We start from the raw sequence: 10,252 nt of genomic DNA on the forward strand, positions 1-10,252 counted from the left end.
ATAAGGATAGAAGATAGATGCCCCCAAGAGTGGGATCCCCTGCATCGGTTGTCTTTTAACATCTCAGTGCTTTCTAAGTCATTAATTAATGGTATATCTCATCCATGGTTCATTTTAACATCTCAGTGCTTTCTAAGTCATTAATTAATGGTATATCTCATCCATGGTTCATAGCTTGAGTAGTTGGGTAAACTATTTGTTCTACTCCCCACACAAGTTCAATTCCCATAAGTAAGCTTGTTAAGTCATAACTTAATGGAATATCTTGTCCAAGGTTCATATCTTAGGTGGTTGGGTGAACTATTTGTTTTCCTCCCCGCACAAGTTCAATTCCCACAATTGACATATTGGCCTATTATGATAAGTCTGGAAGCGTAGATACCCCCTAGGATAGAGGTCCACTTTAATGTGCCTCTAATAAATTACCAAATTCCTATTTTTTTAAAAAAGGAAAAAATAAATTTGTAAAATTTGTTTCCATACTAAATTGCACCAAATTAATATGTAAAATCCCTTTATCTATGAAATAATAAACCTCTCCCACATACATATATACTACCTCACCCCTTAAAAATATTATTCAACCATTAATCTCTTGCCCTTTCATGGTAAATTTTTATTTTCTTTTAAGTAAAAGGTCTCATAGTCTCCTCATGGGACGACCAAGTGGTTTGCACAACGAGATGTTATACCCTCCACCCGGTTTCAAATCCCACGGGGGGACATCTTTGGCCTCTTGTGATAAGGCTCAACGAGTAGGCTCCCCCACCCTCATCGAGTTTCAACTCTTTCCAAGTCACAAATTCCTGGCACATCTGGCTTACGGGCTGTTAAATATACCCTTGGTGTTATAGTGATAGCCGCTAGGTTCGAACTTGGGCCTCACCCAAATTGCTCCAACAAGTTATTGATTCACTATGGTAAAAAAAAGAAAAAATAACTAAGATAGATCAATCTTAGAACCAAATAATATTAGAAACACCACCCACATTCGAAATACAAGCCTGTTGCTCATTAATGACATATGACTTTTTGAACCTCATGGTGCCATGTGAACATGAAAAAAGTCAATAGAATAATTTATCTAATAAATGTGATACCGTGTCAACTACTTATATAAGTTATATCAACTTGATAGAAGAATATATCTAATAAGTATGATATCGTGTCAATTACTTATATAAGTTCTATCAACTTAATAATATAATCTATCTAATAATTATGATACCATATTATTTGCTTTCATGTCTTTTCCTTTAATCTATTTAATCGTTCTTTTTGAGTGAAAAGTTAGTTTTCTTCTTTACGTATGATTAAAGCAAATTTTGGATGCTAAGATAAAATCTCTGTTAAGAAATCAAGTGAGTTGCTATGCAACTAAGAGATGGTACTTTTTGATTTCTTTTGTAGAAAGATCAAAAGTATGTTTTTTTCCTTAAAACAAAAAAGTTACGACACTTTAAATACCAACCAAATACATCTTATAACACATATGCATATCTAAAAAAATACTAGCTTCATAGATCTAGCTCTATATATCTAATCATTCCATTCCATTAATGATTTATCATTAATATTCCCTTATATACTCATAAAAAAAACTAATAAAAATAATGGGATGCTTATCACGAGGATTGTGTAAGGTTCAGTCGAGCCTGGATGCCCCTTGGGAAGTTAATTCCCCCAAAGTAACTTCTCTCCTCAACCCCTCCTCATGAGGTTTGAACCTATGGCCTGACAAAGACTAAACCGTAGGCAAACCAACTGGTCTACACCTCATGAGTAACACATATTTGCATATTTTAAAAAATATGGCGTAGTCTAACTAATAAACGAAATGATTTTTTGGTTGGAATCCAACAATATAATTTCTAGTGAGATTGTGAATTTTTGTTGTTTAAAATACAATTTTGAATTCATAAATGGATTCAACACCTTGAAAATCCCCTAAGACACTCAATCTTTGCAAACTAAGCAACTTAAACTTATGATTTAAAAAAATATGTATCACATTTTGAACAAAATTGACCAGAAAAATGTCGAGAAAAAAGTCATTTCATCTATTAATTAGACTATATGTTTAAAAAAATACTAACTTTATAGATTTAGCTCTATACATCTAATCATTTTACTATATCACAATTAATGATTTATCATTGGTATATCCTCACATCCCATAAAAAGAGTAGTAAATAAAAACTAATAATAATAAATTATATAAAATTGAATATTTAAATACAAAACATAATTTATTATTTAATATATTATAATATATTTTAATATTAAAATTGATCAAGCATGATAATAATTAACATCCATTAAAATTAAAAAAATGTTAATAATTGCAAATTTTTTTAATACAATGATAACAATTACCATAAATTTTGTCCTAAAACTGCTCCTGTTTGGCGAAGAGTTCGTCTTCTTTGGACAAAAGGAAACAGGTTAACGATCTAAGACCTGGCAGGAGTGAAAGCTTGCCCCCTAAAAATGCTTTTGTTTGGCCAAGAGTTCGTCTTCTTTGGACATAAGGAAACAGGTTAACGACCTAAGACCTGGCAGGAGTGAAAGCTTGCCCCCTTATGGATTACCATCGGTCATTCTAAATAACGTGGTTTTCCTTGCATAACAATAATGAGTCAGCTTGCATATGAGTCAGCTTGCATTCACAGATAACAACTAGAAATGACTGTCCTCATTTTTAGTTTGACAACTGAGTTTGTTTTGTTTTGTTTTTTTTGTTTTTGTTTTTGTTTGTTTGTTTTTTTTCTTCTTTTTTTTCAACTGAGTTATGAATAAAATTACTCTACCATCTACTTTGGGTCGATGATAGATATGGAGTATGTCTTAATACTACTTTTGCTTGGTTAAGAGCTTGTCTTCTTCAAGCGTAAGGAAGCGTAAGGAAACATGTTAGCAGTCAAAGACCTAGAGGCATTTGGCATGAACGAAAACTTAACTCCTTAGTGACCACCAACTAATAATTCCAAATAACACCGTTTTTCTTGAATAATAATGATAAATTAACTTACTTTCATCTATCTCATTCACCGTTTTTCTTGAATAATAATGATAAATTAACTTACTTTCATCTATCTCATTTATTTGACAACTAAATTATAATAATTTTTTTAATATATGTTAAATATTCCCCAAACAAATTGGTGATTTTATAAATTACGATATGTGACAGATGATATAGTCAAATCAACAACATAACTTGCATTGCATATGAAACCACCCTTGTTTGTCACTACCCATTCTTTTACCGCTCTTAAAAACACTCTTAAATAGCCAATCTTTTCCCACCCTTAATCTCACACACACGCTCTTAAACACACTCACACACTTAGATAGCCAATCTTTTCCCACCCTTAATCTCACACACACGCTCTTAAACACACTCTTAGATAGCCAATCTTTTTCCCACCCTTAATCTCACACACACGCTCTTAAACACACTCTTAGATAGCCAATCTTTTCCCACCCTTAATCTCACACACACTCCTCAATGGAGAACCCCTAATTATTCTCCCCAACAAACTTGAAAACCCTTTGCTGTGCAGTATCATCAATGTGATTTGAAACCTCATACTGGCTTAAGCCAATTCAAAGCCTTGAATCCTCAATTATATCACGAGTTTTATGGAATTCCGCGGGACTATAGATCAAAAGAAGAGCGCTTCATTGCAGTGGGAGGAATGAACGAATGTATGGCTCTCAAAACAATTCAAACTTAAGAGTGCACATTTAGACAGTTTTCCGTGATAATGAGGTGGAGTGTTCACCCAAAACGACAAGGTAAACATCTAACAGTTTTTCTCCGGAAGGTCCAGACAATTAAAAACTTAATCCATCTCTTCTTGCTCTTCACAGTTGTATGCCTTTTCACGACATGGACGCGACCCCGATACCTCCTGGTCGCAAGATCAGAAGTGGGTTTATGGTCTTTGTTGCTCTTTCCCTCGATGCTTCTGCTTCTGTAGCGTTTGGGTGCCCGTTATCTTCCATCTGTGTGGTACCCTTTTCTTTGCCCCTGCAAGTTCAAGGATTAATGGGAATTAGGTATTTCACAACTTGACTGAGCAGGTTCTCTCTTCGTGTTCACTTGTAGTGCACAACATTAATTTATGCCAGGTACAGTTATTAGGCATTGCATTCCATGTCCCCAATTTGACCGGTAAAATACCTTTTCTGTCTTCCAGCAACCCTTGGCAAAACTCCACAATATGTCCAGTTCTAATGCCTTTGTATTTGGCTTGGGTTCTGTCGACACAACATATACTTACACATTAACTCCACAATGTATCCAGTTCTAATGCCTTTGTAATTGGCTTGGATTCTGTTGACACGATATATATTCACACATTTAAATGTAGTCAATTATTAAAAATGGAACGGATTGGGTGCTTACCAACTGTCTCTATCTCATCTTGTACTAAAGAGGAACATGCCTCAAAATCAAACGGGGAGGATGGGCTTGTATTGGGCCAGCCACTATCTGAATAATATTAGTACTAGTATATATCAACATCAACATTTTCCACATTAGTGAAGTGTTTCTGCCTATTGCTGTTTCTTAATTGGGCTCTCTGATTGGTTACATTCTGATATTTAAATTTTTTAGATTACCTGGAGAACTGGGATTTTTAGGTGAATTCTGGTAAGCGTGGTCCTCGGTCGCTTTGCCCCAGGGATGCAAATCTGACATGGATTCTGTGTTTTTTAAACGATTTAAAATCACTCTGCATTGCTGTTTTCTATGATTTGTATTGGGGCTTCTGTGTGATCTTTTCTAGTCAAGTTTCCAGGACTAGATATTTTGGCAAAGGGCAAACTGTCAGGTGAATTCATTAGAGGGCTTTCGAGTTGCATATTGGTCATAATTCTTGGCTTTTATCTGCAGCTTTAACCATCTTCTTTTGATGGGAGCTTCTGGCCATGATAGGTGGGTCTTTTACTTCAAGATTTTCTCCACATCTGTGCTTAAGAATGCAGTTCTTTACACTCTGGAAGGAGAGCAACGTTTGGGCACTACACAGAGTAAATATTTATATTAAAACTTCAAAAACCCCAAGGTAGTACAGAGCGTTCACTTATGATATTAGTAAAATCTCTTTATAGAAACTGAGATAACTTTGGTTCATACTGATGGCCACTGAACCCAATGGTTCAATCCTCCTGGAGCCGCCAGAGACACGAGATGACCTCACAGTGGTTTCAAGGAAGGTGATTTCACGAGATTAGCTGAGGAAGGTGATTTCCCAGATGGCATCACAGTAGTTCCGACATTTCCTAAAGAAGGTGCTTTGCCAAATGGCCTCACAGTGGTTTCGGCATTACCTCAGGAAGGTGACATCGCTCATTCTTCAACAGAGCTTAATGTTGCAAGTACGCAATTTTCACCCATCAAGACAAGTGTGTCAGTACAGAAGAAGCTATGCAAATTTCACCCATCAAGGCAAGTGTGACAGTTAAAGATGGTGTTATGCAATTATCACCCCTCAAGACAGTTGTATCAGATAAAGAAGATGTTATGCAAATTTCACCCATCAAGACAAGTGTGTCCAATAAAGGTGATCTTATGCAAATTTCACCCGTCAAGACAAGTGTGTCAGATAAAGATGTGATGGAACTATCACCCTTGATGTGAATTTGATTTCTTTAAAGCATCCTCACACGGCCATAAATATTAAATAGCAACCCAGATGTTAGGTTACATGGGAGTTTCTCTGAAAAAAAGATTGATACGCATCAAGATATTCTTACAGGGGGAAATTATAAAATGGTTAGTTCTTTATGCTCCGACGAAAAGGATGAAGAAGAAGACCACATTGAACATGGTGCTAAGAAACTAAAACTGGGAAGGACGCTAAAATTGAGAGAAGAAAACCACTTGATGATGCAATCAAGCAGATATCAGAGATTCTAATTGTCTTGGCAGGGATGGGACGGATGAGGGCAGGTAGATCTCTGACAGATTTTGAGAGAGGACTTCTGACTGAGGCACGCCAACAACTTGGATACTTGGCTGCAAAGCTGGCTCCCAAGGATTTAGTTTCAAAGGATGCTGTTCAAAGTATGACAGAGCACTGGAAACTGCAGGTCCAAAAAAATCAACGGCAGAAAGAGCACTGGAAACTGTGAAGAAGGTGTGTTTGTGTCTTTGATACTATCCTGCATATTTTGTTATTGCATTTTAGAAATTCTGTGTGATTTTTTGTATTTTTTGACAGTCAAGGGCATAACCGAGTCACCATAATCATTCAAAGTATGTGAGAAACCAATCATATGGAATGACATTATATAAAATAGAAATTCAGGATGAAGTTGGGCTGAATTCTCTGAGACCCTTTAAAATGCTATTTGGATTCTTCTGAAATACGAGGCTATAGTTTGTAACCTGGCTTTGGCAAGGTCCTTTTGGATGTTTGACTAATAGATGTTGTTTTCCTTGAACATTTGGCAAAGATCTGCAAGAGAATTATAAAATCAAATAGCCAACTTAAGCTGTTCACATGTGATATTGACTGCAATACAGCAAAGTAAAGCTTAAGCCATGGCATAAAACACTTTGGAAACCGTCTCAATAAGTGGTAGCCTATTATGGATTATATCACACTGTATTGTCAGTATTGTCAGATCCTTCAACACAGATATCAATACTTTAAACTTGATTCTTGATTGGATTTTTAGGGAAGAGGAAGGGTGACCATATTGCATGTTATATATTTTGTATTCTCTTTCCAATGTAAGTATACTTTTGTTCTGTTTGATGAAAATTTACAGTAAAAAATCTCAAATGGTTTGCTGTTCGAGATGTTCCCCTAATCCGTAGTTGCATCAATACCATCTAATGGCTTTGTTTTAGCACTTTCCTGGCATTTTGTTCTTATTGAGCAAGCAAGGCCATCAATTGCAGCCATTTTATCCAGTTCATTGGCTAAAGCAGAACATACATCTGTTAATTCTACAAGCCACGGTACCTCATTGGCATTGACAAATCAAGGAACCCAACCAGCGCTAGTGAAACTGTCAGCCTCAATTTCACAACCTCTTCCAGCATCGCTGTTATTTGTGCCAGCTATTTTAGTCACACCATAGACTCCACTTGCACAATCTGTTGAAAATGTAGTGAGCAGGGTCTTCTGGCTTGTGCCTTAGCCAGTGAAGACCTCGAATTGTCCTCATGTGTTAGATTTTAGTTGTGGTGAGTTAATTTTCAGTTTATGGGAATAATCATGTAGAGTTCATGTGTAGTGTTGGAGCTCCAGTTACGTGGAGCCTTCTTCAGTTTAACTACAGGAATGGGTGGCGGTCCGAGTTCAAGTTAGAACGAGTTGGGACTTCAGTTATTGATTGAAGGAAGGACGAGTTGTGACTCTAGTGTTGATTGGAGAGAGAAGAGTTAACTCTCAGTTAACTTGTCAATCTACAACTTGAGTTCTAAATTTGAACTAGCCTAATTTAGCATGAATAGAATCTATAAAGGAAGGATGAAGGCACCAGGATCTCACAATTGTTTTGTGCACGAAAGATTGTGACAAGACAGAGCTCACGAGTTAGTCTGAGAGAGCCTTGATTGTGGAGCGCAAGAATTGTGTCCTAAAGAATAGGAGCACAAGTGCGCCAGAATTTAGGAGAATTGGTTGTGCGCAGGTTGTGTGGAGTTGGGGTCCTAAAAAATAGGAGCTGAAGTGCGCTAAGAAATAGGGCCATAAGTGCAAGGAATAAGGGGCTCAAGAGCGCAAGGATTTAGGAGGCTTATAGTGCGTAGAAGGGAGCAGGTTTTGCAGAGCAAGTCAAAGAGGCAACAAAGGAAGAATTGTGTGTAGGAACCAAAATCAAGAAGTGATCAAGGAAAGCCAAGATAAATTGTTTAGTTAAGGTATGTGTGTGAGAAGCAGAACGCTTTCTCAAGAGAGACAAATTGCTTTGTAATAGATCCTAGTGCTCAAGAACAATCAATAAAATAGCTACATCAAGCAAGCAGGTTTTCCCTGTTGGGTTTCCTGAGAAAATAAGTGTGTCAATTTGTGCATGTGTTTTTATTCTGCTGCTTATAAGTTGTTAATAAGCTTTGTATCTTGGTGAAGGTTAACTACTTTCAATTTTCGGTTATTCATCTAAGGTTGCAGAGTTTCATGGAAATTTAACACAATCCGTTTCAATCCAACCAAGGACTCCAGTTGTAACAATAGCTTTAGTTGTATGACAGGTCCCATGTGGGCCAACATCACTGGTTTATCCGCAGGCTCAACTTTTACTGTGGCACTAGTTGCAGTATTTGCCCCCGTTCCATGTTAGAAATTGTAGCTTGGGGGTACTTCTGTAGTGGTGGTGCCCAACTTGCAGAAGTGATAAAGCAAATGTCACTTCCTAGACACTTTATTTAGAAAGTAATTTTATAAGGTTAGCGTGAAAATTCCGAAACCCAGAATCCTACTGTAGCAACTGATTTAGTTTCTTCTATTTGTTAACTAAATTGAACAAATTATATGTGTTCTACGATAAATATCGAAACTAATACACTGCAACCTTCACAAAATAAATACTGCGGAAAAAAATAACACTGGAAGAATAGATGCACACACACATAAATACACAATTATTTTTGGACTAAAGTCCCCAAAAAAACCCAACTTGGGAAAACTGGTGCAGCCGCTGGGGGTTTTAATATTATGCAGTAGTAAATCTGAGTACAAAACTATGGATGCTCAAATATAGCAATCCATACAGAGAAATGACCGACAATAAGTCTAGTGAGAAAAATCTCACTGGATTCTATCCATTCTAGTTTTAGAAATTCTAGGTTGTTCTTTCTCTTTATCAAGGAATTTTTTTTGCTCAGCCCGCAGTAAATCTAATAAGCAAGTGATATAATCGAGTAATAACCGCAAACCACAGGCGATCCCACATTGACCTTGGCTCAAGATGAGTTGCTCTTTGCTACCTCTGTGCAGCCCCTACGTCATCCTACGCAGTATTGCGTCCCACAACTCGGAACTGCTTCCCTCTTGCTATCTGATCAACTTCTGTCTTGAAGATGAACCCCTTTGGCCTTCAGATTCTCTCTCCGGCTTCTGGCATTGAATCATTGCTTCTCCCTAGCAGAATACGAAATCCCCTCTGAAGCACTGCGCTGCCTCTCTGTGGCACTCACTGCCTCTCTACAATGCACTCATCGGAATAGGGAAATCTTCCTCCGGCCTTACTATCCTTGCCCCTCTCTCACTGCTTTGAGTTCACTAGCTCTCTCTCCGACAACTCAGCGCCGCTACTTTGGAGTTCGATCTGCCCGTGAAATTGAACTGCTGGTGTCTCAAGTGTGTTCTCCAACCCCCATCGAGTTTCTTCTTATAATCTCTTGTTGAGACATCAACGACCATGATTAAAACTTAACTGATGGCTAAGATTAACTAGAACTCGATTCATGTTGTTTTCTAGAAGATTCTCACCATGAATTAATTAATACCCTTTAATTAATCAAATTTCCTAAGTTTAGACTTAGGAAAGATTAAAAAACGATTATTTATTTTAATTAAGTCGTCTCTAGTGGAATTTCTAGAAACGATTTTTGGGTTTTGGAGAATACATGTATTCTAGCCTCTCCATCAAATTTCGTGGCTAGAACACATTCGATGCTACAAAAACTAACACTCCCTCTTAGCGAGGAAAGTGTTCTAGCGCTGCAACCCTCTGAAGCAACACCCGGTCTCTGTACCATCTCCTGTCATGCTGCTAATGTCTGGCTGTTGCTGCCCACCAACTACTGCGCAACTTTGATAAACGCTGCATCTGTGTTGCTGCTGGCCCTGCTGAAGTGCTGCCAACACTACATCTGCATTGCAACTCCTCCATCTGCTGTGTTGGCATTATGATACAAGTGTTGTCCTTGATGGCAACTCACTCAGAGGCAGGTACAGGTGATGGCAACTTAATCAGAGGACAAATCTTAGTACAACAGGACAAGAAAGCGATATACGCAGGTTCAGTAAGGAAAATCAGCGTGTACACGTAGGTTGGCTTCAGTAAAAGCGCGTACATGTGGAAAACTTATCTTTGGTCCGTGGCGGTTAGTCCTTGGAAGTTGTGCCTATGGTTTTGGACCATGGTGTCTCGACGGACGTGTTGATCCCTAGTTTTGAAGTTGATGGTATTGTGTTACTATGGTTTTGGACCGTGGTATTGTGAAGGGCCTAAGCCTATATAAGGAGAAGATCATTAGGCCAGATTGGGAGTAAGTGTGTGA

The 10,252-nt window shown here is 37.7% G+C and overlaps 1 long non-coding RNA gene across 1 annotated transcript; it reads left to right on the forward strand.

Annotated features, from left to right (window-relative positions):
• The first annotated feature begins 3,510 nt into the window (after positions 1–3,510).
• LOC149235831 (uncharacterized) lies at positions 3,511–6,504 on the forward strand. Its single transcript, XR_016246190.1, has 2 exons — positions 3,511–3,801; positions 4,907–6,504. It is a non-coding gene; the product is annotated as an uncharacterized LOC149235831 (long non-coding RNA).
• Positions 6,505–10,252: the final 3,748 nt, after the last annotated feature.

Source organism: Pinus tabuliformis, chromosome 8, assembly GCF_031772625.1.
Source record: "Pinus tabuliformis cultivar Carrire ecotype Pingquan chromosome 8, CPIR1, whole genome shotgun sequence".
Classification (NCBI taxonomy): Eukaryota; Viridiplantae; Streptophyta; class Pinopsida; order Pinales; family Pinaceae; genus Pinus; species Pinus tabuliformis.